General features: G+C 42.3%; 1 long non-coding RNA gene across 1 annotated transcript; it reads right to left on the bottom strand.

The window, feature by feature from the left end:
• Positions 1–381: 381 nt before the first annotated feature.
• On the bottom strand, positions 382–11656 carry LOC309817419. Its single transcript, XR_014296130.1, has 3 exons — positions 11483–11656; positions 10432–10579; positions 382–437 (listed from the first exon to the last, which is right to left on the bottom strand). It is a non-coding gene; the product is annotated as an uncharacterized lncRNA (long non-coding RNA).
• Between the last annotated feature and the right edge of the window lie 1135 nt (positions 11657–12791).

Below are 12791 nucleotides of genomic sequence, written 5' to 3'. Positions count from 1 at the left end.
GATACAGTACCCTGTGAGTGAGATACAGGGTTAAGACTTCAGACAAGCTGCTTGGACATTGGGGCCCTGAAGGACAATGAAGGTGCCGGTTCAGGATTCACATGATAATGGTGTCCATTTGAACCTTTCTTTAGGAAAGTGAGAACAGAAACATTCTTTCTGTGCTCAATAGCAGCAATCATTTCTGACCCACGAGGTGTACAAATATCATAAAGCTCCACCAAGGGATCATAAGTTTTGGCAGCTAAGAAAAGAAGTGCGCACTGTGAGGCATTACACAGGGAAGACTCCTCACCCACGGAGACCAGGTGGCTGTAGTTTTCCAGCATCACATCCCGGTACAGGGTCTTCTGCATACAGGTCAGCTGTAGCCACTCATCCCAGGTGAAGTCCACAGTCACGTCCTTGAATGACACGGATCTCTGGCCAGCACACTTCTGTTCAAGCCAAAGAGATCAGTATTGGGTGATGTGAGAGAGATGGGAAATAATTCTTAACATGTTGATTTTGAGAGTTTACCATAAATATTATATAGGCTGCCTATTCTATACCTTGTTTTGTGGTTTACTTTGTGGGATAAAGTGATATCATAATAGGAAAATCCAGATGGTATATTAACATATTAATTCGAACAAAAAAAACTGAAGTTTCTACCATGTGTCTGAAACTGCCCTAGCCTGCCAATATTGAGCTAAATCAATCTTTTTTTTTTTTTTTTTTGTGGTACACGGTCCTCTGTTGTGGCCTCTCCCGTTGCAGAGCACAGGCTCCAGATACGCAGGCTCAGCGGCCATGGCTCACGGGCCCAGCTGCTCCACGGCATGTGGGATCTTCCCGGACCAGGGCACAAACCCGTGTCCCCTGCATCAGCAGGTGGACTCTCAACCACTGCGCCACCAGGGAAGCCCCTAAATCAATCATTTTTATTTGGCCTTTAAGGAGCTTAAATCTTGGTAAGGAGACAAATCATACCTATGAATAATTATCATGTAATATGGTATTATTAGAGCTATGCTAGAATCAGTATTATATAATGTAGGAGATATGACTATTTTGTATTGTCAGGTTGGGATTCACAATAGCAGATCTTCATTAATGTGGTGCAAGCACATACACAAAGTCAAAGAGGTATGAAAAACACAGCAGTATGACAGGAACGGGAACAGGGCAGGGCCACAAGAAGAGGAATAACTGCAAATGTGTTCAGCAGCACATTGTACAGTAATTCTGGACTCATCCATGTAGTTGAGTGGTCTCCAAAATACTTCATCACCATCCTGGCAGTAAAGTTTCGAGCACTCCCAATTTATTCATTTTTAATAAGTACTATATACATTCTGCTAATCCACATGATAATGATAAGCTTAATTTATCTTTTTTTTCCTCATTAAAAGTTTAAATGTAATCGACCTCCTGTTTTCTTCCCAATGGAGAAGAAAGCACTGAGATATCCTGTGCCTCCACAGGTGGGAGGTGTGACCACTGAAGAAATAAGGAGCTGGTGAAGACACGCATGCAATCACCATGGTAGCTGTAACGTTTACACTGAACAGCAGCAAGGAAGGTCTCAAATCAACAACCGAACATTACAATTTAAGGAACTAGAAAAAGAACAAATTAAACCCAAAGCTAGCAGAAGGAAGGAAATTATAAAGATTAGAGCAGATGTAAACAAAATAGAAAACAGAAAAACAGAGAAAATGAAACCAAAAACTGTTTTTTAAAAAAGATGAACAAATTTGACAAACTTTTACCTAGATGGAGTAAGAAAAAAAGAGGAAAGACTCAAATTACTAAAATCAGAAATGAAGATATGAACATTACTAACGATTCTGCTGAAATAAAAAGGATTATGGGAGAGTACTATGAAAACTGTACACCAATAAATTGGATTACCAAGATGAAATGGAAAAATTTTTAGAAACATAAAATCTACCAAGACTAAATCATGAGGAAAATAGGCACTCTGAATACACCTATAACTAGTATGGAAATTGGATCGGTAACCAAAAATATTCTGACAAATAAAAGTCCTGGACCATGGCTTCACTGGTTCATTTTACCAAACATGTAAAGAAAAGCTAATACTGGGACGTCCCTGGAAGTCCAGTGGTTAAGACTCCACGCTTCCACTGCAGGGGGCATGGGTTTGATCCCTGGTCAGGGAACAAAGATTCCACATGCTGCACAGCACAACCAAAGAAAGAAAGTAGAGCTAATACAAATCCTTCTCAAACTTTTCCAAAAAACTGAAGAGGAGTGAACGCTTCCTAACTCATTCTATGAGGCCAGCATCACCCTTACAACAAAGCCACACATAGATGTTGCAAGAAAACTACAGACCAATATCCCTTATGATACTACAAAGCTACAGTACTAAAAATGGTGTGGAACTGGCATAAAAACAAACAGACCAAAGCAATAAAATAGAGAGCCCAGAAATAAATCCTCAAATTTATGCTCAAATGCTTTTTGACAAGGTTGTCAAGACCATTCAATGGCGAAAAGATAGTCGTTTCAGCAAATGGACTGAGAATACTGAATAGACACATGCAGAAGAATAAAGTTGGATCTTAACTTAACCTCAAATAAAAAAATTAACTCAAAATCGATCAAAGACCTAAATGTAAGACTTAAAACTATAAAACTTTTAGAAGAAAGCAGGGCAAAAGCTTCATGACACAGTATCTGGCTATGATTTCTCAGATATGACACCAAAGGCACAGGGAACAAAAGAAAAAACAGACAAACTGGACTCCCTGAAAACTAAAAATGTTCTGCATCAAAAGACACTATCAACAGAGTAAAATGCAACCCACAGAATGGGAGAAAATATCTGCAAATCATATGTCTGGTAAGGGATTAATATCCAGAATATATAAAGAACCCCTAAAACTAAACACCAAAAACTCCCCGAACATCCAACTCAAAATGGACAAAGGACCTGGACATCGCTCCAAAGAGAATACACAAATAGCCAATAAGCACATGAAAAGATGCTCAATATCACTGATCATTCGTGGAATGCAAATTAAAACTACAATGAAATAAGACCTCACATCCATTAGGACGGCTACTATGAAAACAAAAAACAAAACATAACAACCACTACAAAATAACAAGTGCTGGAGAGGATGTGTAGCCATGGGAACTCTTGTGCACTGTTGGTGGGGATGTGAAACAGTACAGCTGTTACAGAAAAGGGTGTGGCAGTTCCTTAAAAAATTAAAAACAGAATTACCATATGACCAAGCAATTCCACTTCTGGGTATATATCCAAAAGAACAGAAAGCAGGATCTTAAAAAAATATCTGGGGCTTCCCTGGTGGCGCAGTGGTTGAGAATCTGCCTGCCAATGCAGGGGACACGGGTTTGAGCCCTGGTCTGGGATGATCCCACATGCTGCGCAGCAACTAGGCCCGTGAGCCACAACTACTGAGCCTGCGTGTCTGGAGCTTGTGCTCCACAACAAGAGAAGCCGTGACAGTGAGAGGACCGCGTACCATGATGAAGAGTGGCCCCCGCTCGCCGCAACTAGAGAAAGCCCACACACAGAAACGAAGACCCAACACAGCCAAAATAAATAAATTAATTAAATTTAAAAAAAAAGAAATATCTGTACACCCATGTTCATAGCAGCATTACTCACATTAACTAAAATGTGAAAGCAACCCAAGTGTTCATTGACAGATGAATAAATAAGCAAAATGTGTTATGTATATACAATAGAAAGGAAGGAAATTTTCACATATGCTACAACATGGATGAACCTTGAGGACATTATGCTAAGTGAAATAAGACAAGCACAAAACGACAAACACTACATAAAACTATTTATATGAGGTAATTAGAATAGTCAAAATCATAGAGACAGAGAATATAATGATGGTTGCCAGGGGCTAGGAGGAGGAAGGAATGTGAAGTTATCGTTTAATGGGTACAGTTTTAGCTTTATAAGATAAAGAGTCATGTGGATGGATGGTAGTGACGGTTGCACAACATTATAAATGTACTTATTTAACACTACTGAATACTTAAAATGGTTAAAGTGATTTTTTTTTAATTTTTTGGAGTATAGTTGATTTACAATGTTGTGTTAGTTTCAGGTGTACAGCAAAGTGAATCAGTTTATACATATACATGTATCCACTCTTTTTTAGATTCTTTTCCTATGTAGACCATTACAGAGTATTGAGTAGAGTTCCCTGTGCTATACAGTAGGTCCTTATTAGTTATCTAAAAATCATAAATTTTGTATGTGTATTTTACCACAACAAAAAAACTGAGGGGGTGAAAACTCCATTGAAGATAAGAGTTTGAACACCCCTCCCCCACCATGTACATGGATGGAGAAAGACACACCATGATAATACTAATCAAAAGAAAGCAGGAGTGGAGTGGCTATATTATTTTCAGACATAGCAGACTTCAAAGTAAGAAAAGTTATCAAGGATAAAGAAAGTCATTCATAATGATAAAGGGGTCAAATCTCCAAGAAGAGGTAATAATACTTAACATGTATGCACCTAACAACAAAGTGTCAAATACATCAGGCAAAAAGTGATAGAACTACGAGGAGAAACAGACGGAATCTCATGTTGGAGACTTCAACACAGCTCTATCACAAACAGCGGGCAGAAAATCAGTAAAGACACAAAGACAAACCTCATTTTACTGTGCTTCGCAGATACTGCCTTTTTTTTTTTTTTAATACAAGTTGAAGGTTTGTGGCAACCCTGCATCGAGCAAGTCTACTGCCATCATTTTTCTAACAGCATCATTTTTTAAATTAAGTTATGTGCATTTTTTAGGCATAATATTGCACACTTAACAGACTACAGTACAGTGTAAACATAATTTTTATAGGCACTGGAAAACCGAAAAATCTGTGTGACCCATTTTATTATGATATTCGCTTTACTAAGATGGTTTGGAACCAAACCCACAATATCTCTGAGGTTTGCCTATAGTTGAACTCAACAACACCATCAGTCAATTGGCTCTAACTGACATCTATAGACTGCTTCATCCAACAAAAGCACAATACACATTCTTCTCAAACTCACATGGAATATTCACCAAGATGGACCACATTCTGGGCCATAAACCACACCTTAATAAATTTAAAAGAACAGAAATCATACAATGTCTAACCTCTCAGACCACAATGGAATTAAACTATAAATCAGTAACAGAAAGATAGCTGAAAAACTCTAAAATACAAGATTAAACAACACATTTCTAAGTAACACATGGGTGAAAGAAGAAATCTCAAAAGAAATTTTAAAATATTTTGAACTAAATGAAAATTAAAACACAATTTATTGTGTGATGCAGCAAAATCAATACTTAGAAATCTATAGCATTATAGTGCATATATTTAGAAAAAAGAAAGATCTAAAATCAGTCATCTAAGATTCCACCTTAGGAAACTAGATGAAGAACAAATTAAATCAAAACTAAGCAGAAGAAAAGAAATAATAAAAACTGAAATAGAATCAAAATGAAATTTCAAAAGAAACTGAAAATAGGAAATCAATGGAGAAAAATCAATGAAACCAAAAGCCGATTCTTTGAAAAGATCAAGAAAATTAACAAACCTCTAGCTAGACTAAGAAAAAGAGAGAACACAAATTACTAATATCAGAAATGAAAGTGGGGATATAACTACAGATCCCATTGACATTAAAATAATAAAGAAATATAATGAATAACTCTCTGCCCACAAATTTGACAACGATGAAGTGGACCAATCTGTTCAAAGTCACAATCTACCCAACTCACACAAGAACAAATACACAATCTAAATAAGTCTGTATTTGTTTGTTTGTTTGTTTGTTTTGCGTTACACGGGCCTCTCACTGTTGCAGCCCCTCCCACTGCGGAGCACAGGCTCCGGACGCGCAGGCTCAGCAGCCATGGTTCACAGGCCCAGCCGCTCCACGGCATGTGGGATCCTCCAGGACTGGGACACGAACCCGCGTCCCCTGCATCGGCAGGCGGACTCTCAACCACTGCGCCACCAGGGAAGCCCAAGTCTGTATTTTTAAATTGAGTCAATAATTAATAACCTTCCAAAACAAAAAGAACCAAGCCTAGATGGGTTCACTCATAAATTCTACCAAACACTTATGAAAGAAATTATACTAAATATCTACAATCTCTTTCAGAAAATAGAAACAGGGAATAGTTCCTACCTCTTTGTCTCAAGACAAAGACATTACAAGATAAGAAAACCAGAGACAAATATCTCTCATGAATATAGACGCAAAAATCCTTGACAAAATATAAAAAGAAATACACAGCACAAACAAGTGGGATTTATTCCAGATATCAAAGCTGGCTCAACATTCAAAAATCAATTAATATAACCCATCACATCAATAGGCTACAGAACAAAAATCACATGATCATATCAAAAGACACAAAAAAAGCATTTGAGAAATGATAAAAAAAAAAACTCTCGGGACTTCCCTGGTGGTGCAGTGGTTAAGAATCCACTTGCCAACGTAGGGGACACAGGTTCAAACCCTGGTCTGGGAAGATCCCACATGCCACAGAGCAACTAAGCCTGCACACCACAACTACTGAGCCTGCGCTCTAGAGCCCACGTGCCACAACTACTGGAGCCCATGCACCATAACTACTGAAGCCGACGTGCCCTAGAGCCCACACACAGCAACTACTGAGCCCACACACCTCAACTACAGAAGCCTGTCCACTCTAGGGCCAGTGTGCCGCAACTACTGAGGCTGCATGCTGCAACTACTGAAGCCTGTGCACCTAGAGCCCATGCTCCGCAACAAGAGAAGCCACCGCAATGAGAAGCCCATGCACCACATCGAAGAATAGCCCCTGCTCACCGCACCTAGAGAAAGCCCACACACAGCAATGAAGACCCAACACAGCCAAAATAAATAAATAAACTCTCAGTAAACTAGGAACAAAGAGGAACTTCCTCAACTTGATAAAGAATATCTACACAAGCCTACAGATGACATCATACTTAATGGTGAGAAACTAGCAGCTTTCCCACTAATATAAGGAACAAGGGAAGGATGTCCCCTTTCACCACTCCTTTTCAACACTGTACTGGAAGTCCTAGCTAATGCAACAAGACAAGAAAAGGAAACAAAAGGTATACTGATTAGGAAGGAATAAAACTGTCTTTGTTGTCAGATGGCAAAATCGTCTATGTAGAAAATCTGAAAGAATCAACAAAAAAGTCCTGAAACTATTAAGTGATTAAGCAATTTTGCAGGGCACAAGGTTAATATATAGAAGTCAATCATTTTTCTATATAACAGCAATGAACAAGTGGAATTTGAAATTAAAAACAGTATCATTTACATTCACTCCGCCCCCAAATGAAATACTTATGTATAAATCTAACAAAATACATACAAGATGTATATGAGGAAAACTGTAAAACTCTGATGAAAGAAATAGAGGAACTAAATAAATGGAGAGATATTACATGTTTGTGGACAGGAAGACTCAGTGTTACCATGATGTCAGTTCTTCCAAACCTGATCTACAGATTCAATGAAATCTCAAAATCCCAGTCAATTATTTTGTGGATATCAACAAACTGGTTCTAAACTTTTAAATAGGCAAAAGACCCAGAATAGCCAAACAATATCGAAAGAGAGGAACAAGGTTGGAGGACGGACACTACCTGACTTAAAGCCTTACTGTAAAGCTACAGTAATCAAGACAGTGAAAGGACAAATAGATCAATGAAACAAACTGGAGATCCAAGAAATAGACCCACATACATGTAGTCAACTGATCTCTGACAAAGGAACAAAGACAATACAATGGAGCAAAGACAGTCTTTTCAAAAAATGGTGCTGGAATAACTGGACATCCACATGCAAAAAAAAAATCTAAACACAGACTTTACACCCATCACAAAAGTTAACTAAAAATGGATCACAAACTTAACTGTAAAATACAAAATTACAAAAGTCCTAGATGATAACACAGGAGAAAATCTGATGACTTGCAGTTTAGCAATCACTTTTTAGACACAGCACCATGAAATAAATAACTGATAAGCTGTATTTCCATTAAAATGAAAAATTTCCACTCTGTCAAAGACACTGTCAAGAGAGTTGAAAGACAAGCCACAAACTGGGAGAAAATATCTGCAACAGACACAGCTGATAAAGGATTATTATCCAAAATATACAAAGAACATTTAAAACTCAACAATAAGAAAACAAACAACCCAAGACTTTAAGGGACTGCTTACCAAAGAAGATATACAGATGACAAACAATAAGCATATGAAAAGATGCTCCACATCACATGTCATTAGGGAACTGCAAATTAAACCAATGAGATTCCACTATACACCTGTTAGAATGCCCAAGATCCAGAACAATGACAACATCAAATGCTGGTGAGGATGTGGAGCAACAGGAATTCTCATTCACTGCTGGTGGGAATGCAAAATGGCACAGCTACTTTGGGAGATAGTTTGATGGTTTCTTACAAAGATAAACATGCTTTCACCATATGACCCAGCAATCATGCTCCCTGGTATTCACCCAATGAAGTTAAAAACTTATGTCCACACAAAAACCTGTAAACGGATGCTTATGGTAGCCTTATTCTCAACTTCCCAAATTTGGAAGCAACCAAGATGTTCTTCAGTGGGTGAATGGATAAACTGTGGTACATCCAGACAATGGAATACTATTCAGCACTAAAACAAAATGAGCTATCAAGCCATGAAAAGAAAAGAAGGAATCTTAAATGAATATTACTAGGTCAAAAAAAGCCAATCTGAAAAAGCTACATGCTGTATGATTCCAACTATGCGACATTCTGGAAAAGGCAAAACAATGGAGACAATGAAGTGGTTGGTGGGGGGAGGGGAGGCAGGGAGGGAAGTGGGGGATGAACAGGTGGAGCACAGAGGAGTTTTAAATGTAGTGAAACTACCCTGTATGATACTATAATGGTGAATACATGTGATACATTCATCAAAACCCACAGAATGTACAACACCAAGAGTGAACCCTAATGTAAACTATAGGTTGTGGGTGACAATGATGTGTCAGCGTAGGTTCATCCACTTTAACAAGCGTACCGTCTGGTGGGGATTGTTGATAATGGGGAAGGCTGTAGGTGTCTGGGGGCAGGTGGTATATGGGAAATCTCTGTACCTTCAGCCCACCCTTGCTGTAAACCTAATACTGCTCAAACAAACACGAATTCTTACAAAAGCGACAATAACAAAAATACTCCACCTCGCATGATCCAAGACGGCATCAGAGAAGGGAAAGGAGACCCATTTCTCCTGGGTGGCCCTGCCCTGTATTCAGGCAGAATGATTATCCAGTCAGAGCAGAGTTTGGTTCCCAAGCCTTCCATTTGCTTATTCAGCCACAAACACGTGATGAGCACCTACCAGCAGCAAGGCACAGGGTGAGCAATGAAAAATATGAAGATGAACACGGCATGCAACTGGACTTTGAAGGGCTAATGGCCTGTCAACGCACACACAAACAGGTAATTTCCATACAATGGACAAAGTGCAGTGACAGGGACAGCAGAGGCATTGTGGAGCACAGAGGGGAGGGGGGGACAAAGAAAGAGGAGAGGGCTTCCTGGAAGAGATCTCCCCCAAGTTAGCTCCTGAGAGATGAACTGGAGACTCAGGAAAGGAAGTGGAGCAGGGCTCCCAGGTCAGCCCGCAGGACAGAGACATGAGTGAGACGCGCAGGTGGGCGGTAACCGGATGTGTTCAGGAAGTTATGTCAGGTTTGGGGTCACTAGAGACCACTGTTACATGTTTACTCTTTAAATGTCACCTTCTCCTCTAAACTGTGAACTCCACCAAAAAGGGACCAGGTCTCTACATCGTTTTGAGCAGAGTCTGTGGCACACAGTTCAGTACCTCACACGCTAATCAATCACTGTTGAATAAAATGTAGAATATGAGAATTTTAAAAAATATTTAGTAAAACAGAAAAATAGGAAGTGGTTCTGTTCTCAACAGCCTTAATTTCATAAGAACTCAGCCTTTCCCCTCTGGAGGGCCAGAAGCTATTCAAGTGGTTTCCATACTGAAGTGGCATCACCTGAATAGCATTTCAGATTACTCAGGAGGACAGACTTAACCTCGGGGAGAAGGAAGCAAAAAACTGTTCCAACAGTGCCGGGGAGAGAAGATGAAGCTCTGATAAGGGGAGAAAGAATTAAGTAGAAAAGACAGGTTTAAGAAATGATGACGTCTTAAAGGTAGTGGAGCCTAGATGCCACCCAGGATGAGGTGAGGGGTGGAAAGGATAGGATGAATCCCATTTTGGTGGCTTTTTATCTATTTCCACTTTTCCATCTTAATATATGAACACCCTAATAAAAGCCATGAAATCCACTGGAAAATGAAATAGGGTATAGAGAAAAGAAATACTTCACCTGGGATTTGTTCATTTTCTGTTGTTCTTGGAAGACTGTCAAACCTGGGAAGGCATTCCTGGAAGAGGAGGAAAGAGGAACAGGATGATGAGAGCTCCTCAACGCTCTTCCTAAAAACTTCCACACGCCAGCTGGGTAACCTTTAATCCTGGAGGAGGAGAGGAAGGTTAACAACTGCCCCTTCGTGACTCCTTAAACCCACAATGTTCCCTACTCCTTTAACTATTTATGTTCCCCTCTCACTAACACAGAAACACTGAAAGCAGAATTATTAAGCAAATGATAGCATCTCAAAATATGATGCCTTCATTAAAACATATAGCAGGGGGAAAAACCCTAAAAGCTATTTTGAGTAACTGTTTTACTACCAAGATGTTAACCCCCTGAGTCCAAGAATCCTCATAAAGTTTTGAGAAAAGGGATAGGTGCCTTAAACTTGTTTTTTTAAAAAGAAAAACTGTTTCTTCTAACTTGCTGTTTCTCAAAAGGATTTTTTTAATATGTATCTATTTATTTTTTTATGGCTGCACCGGGTCTTAATTGCAGCACAGGGGATCTTTAGTTGAAGCATGTGGACTTCTTAGTTGCAGCATGCATGCGGGATCTAATTCCCTGACCAGGGATCAACCCGGGCGCCTGGATTGGAAGCATGGAGTCTTAACCACTGGACCATCAGGGACATCCTCAAAAGGATTTTTTTAAGAGGAAACGTGTGGACAGCACATGCCAGGACTTCTGTGTGTCTCTTACCAATTCTTCACAAGTCATTTCCCCTTTCAGGCTTTTTCCCTTCTGTCAAATGAAAAAAAAAAAGATAATCCTGGCAAACCGTCTGGGAACTACTACTCTTGACTCTAAGAACAGGAGCGACAGAAAAGCACTGCCCAGCTTCTGGAAAGAACTGGTGGAGAATGAAGGGAGGGGAGGGTGCCATTTGGGGTGGGGTTAAAGATAAAAGCTTCCCAGCTGCGGAATCCCCCGGCATCCCACCACTCCCCCACCACATGTCTCACTCAGTCCCAGCTGCCTTCTCTCTTCCAAAGTGACTCACAGCTGATGGTGGTGAAATCACTCCAGCCTCGGCCCTCCGGGCGATACGCTCCTTTTCGGGGTTTCTTCCGCTTCTCTTCTGAAGCTCCGATGGGTCTTGGGTCAGAGGCTACAGGGAGCGGGGGTTCTTCCCTGTGAGATTCCCGTTCCTGGAGTCCCCCTCCTTCCGGCTCAGTAGAGATGCTCTGTTCCAGTAGAGCCTAGGGGACAAATTCACTTCAGCGGGAACCTTCATCCGGGTGCCAGATCTGCCTCTCGGAGAACACGCAGCTCCAGAGACCTCAGGCCGCACTTCTACGACCGCAGAGGAGGCTGAGGACAAAGGCGGGCCGGCCGCGGCCCAAGAGCCCTCGGCCCCTGGACGGCACAGCTGCGGGGCGTCTCCGGACAGCGCTGGGCCAGACGGATACCAGTCTAAGGGAACTAAGGAAACCCGGGATGCAAACCGCCGCCGCAAGCCTCGTATTCGGGCCCGAGGAACGCGCGCCACGCCGCGCCGAGCAGCATCACGGGGCTCGTCTTACCTCCCCGGGCTGCGGGGCCCAATGGGGTCTGTCGCTCAGTCCTCTGGGCCGCGTTCGGGCCTCCTCGGCGATTACGAGGATGGAGACGCCGCAGCCGGCGCGGCCTCTCCCACAAACGCGGCCCCTCCCGCGCGTTCGCTCGGGACCCCCAGTCTCCCCCCATTCAGTGTGGACGCGGCCCAGGCGGCGCTGCCTCTGCCTCTGCCTCCGCCCCGCGCCCCTCTTCGCAGCCTCCGGAGGCCCACGCTTAACAGGGCGCCGACCTCCAGGGCCTACCGCCCGCCCCACGCGCGGCCGCGCCCAGTCCCGAGACCACCAGAGAGCCCCGCCGAGGACCGACGCGCGCCTGCGCACAGAGCCCGACGCCGTTTTAGGTCCTCGGCGAGCTCCGCCCACTGTGGGGCGGGGCCTGCGCGGGGCCCTACCCTCTCTACCCCCAACCCCCGCTACATCGCCCCAACCCCCCCTACATCGCCCCAACTCCCACAACCCCGTCGCTCCCACGTCATCCCCACCTCTCCTCGTCCGACCTCACCTGCCCCTCCCCCTCCACGCCCCCGCCCCTACATCACCCCCACAGCACCCCAGCCCCTACCGCTCTGCATCACCATCACCACGACCTGGAGATGAGGGGCCTCCTCGCAGCCGCCAGCTAGAGAGAGATTTAAGAACACAGATGAAAAAGTTAACCAAATTAGCCCAGCCAAGCAATTTGTTTTTTCTTCTTTTTTTTTTGGCATTGCTGCCGGGCTTGTGGGATGTTAGGTCCCCTACTAGGGATGGAAC

The sequence above is a fragment of the Mesoplodon mirus genome (assembly GCF_964341445.2).
Source record: "Mesoplodon mirus genome assembly, chromosome: 15".
NCBI lineage: Eukaryota > Metazoa > Chordata > Mammalia > Artiodactyla > Ziphiidae > Mesoplodon > Mesoplodon mirus.
Note: the sequence above shows the minus strand (reverse complement) of the source record. Positions and strands in the feature narration are given on the sequence as shown.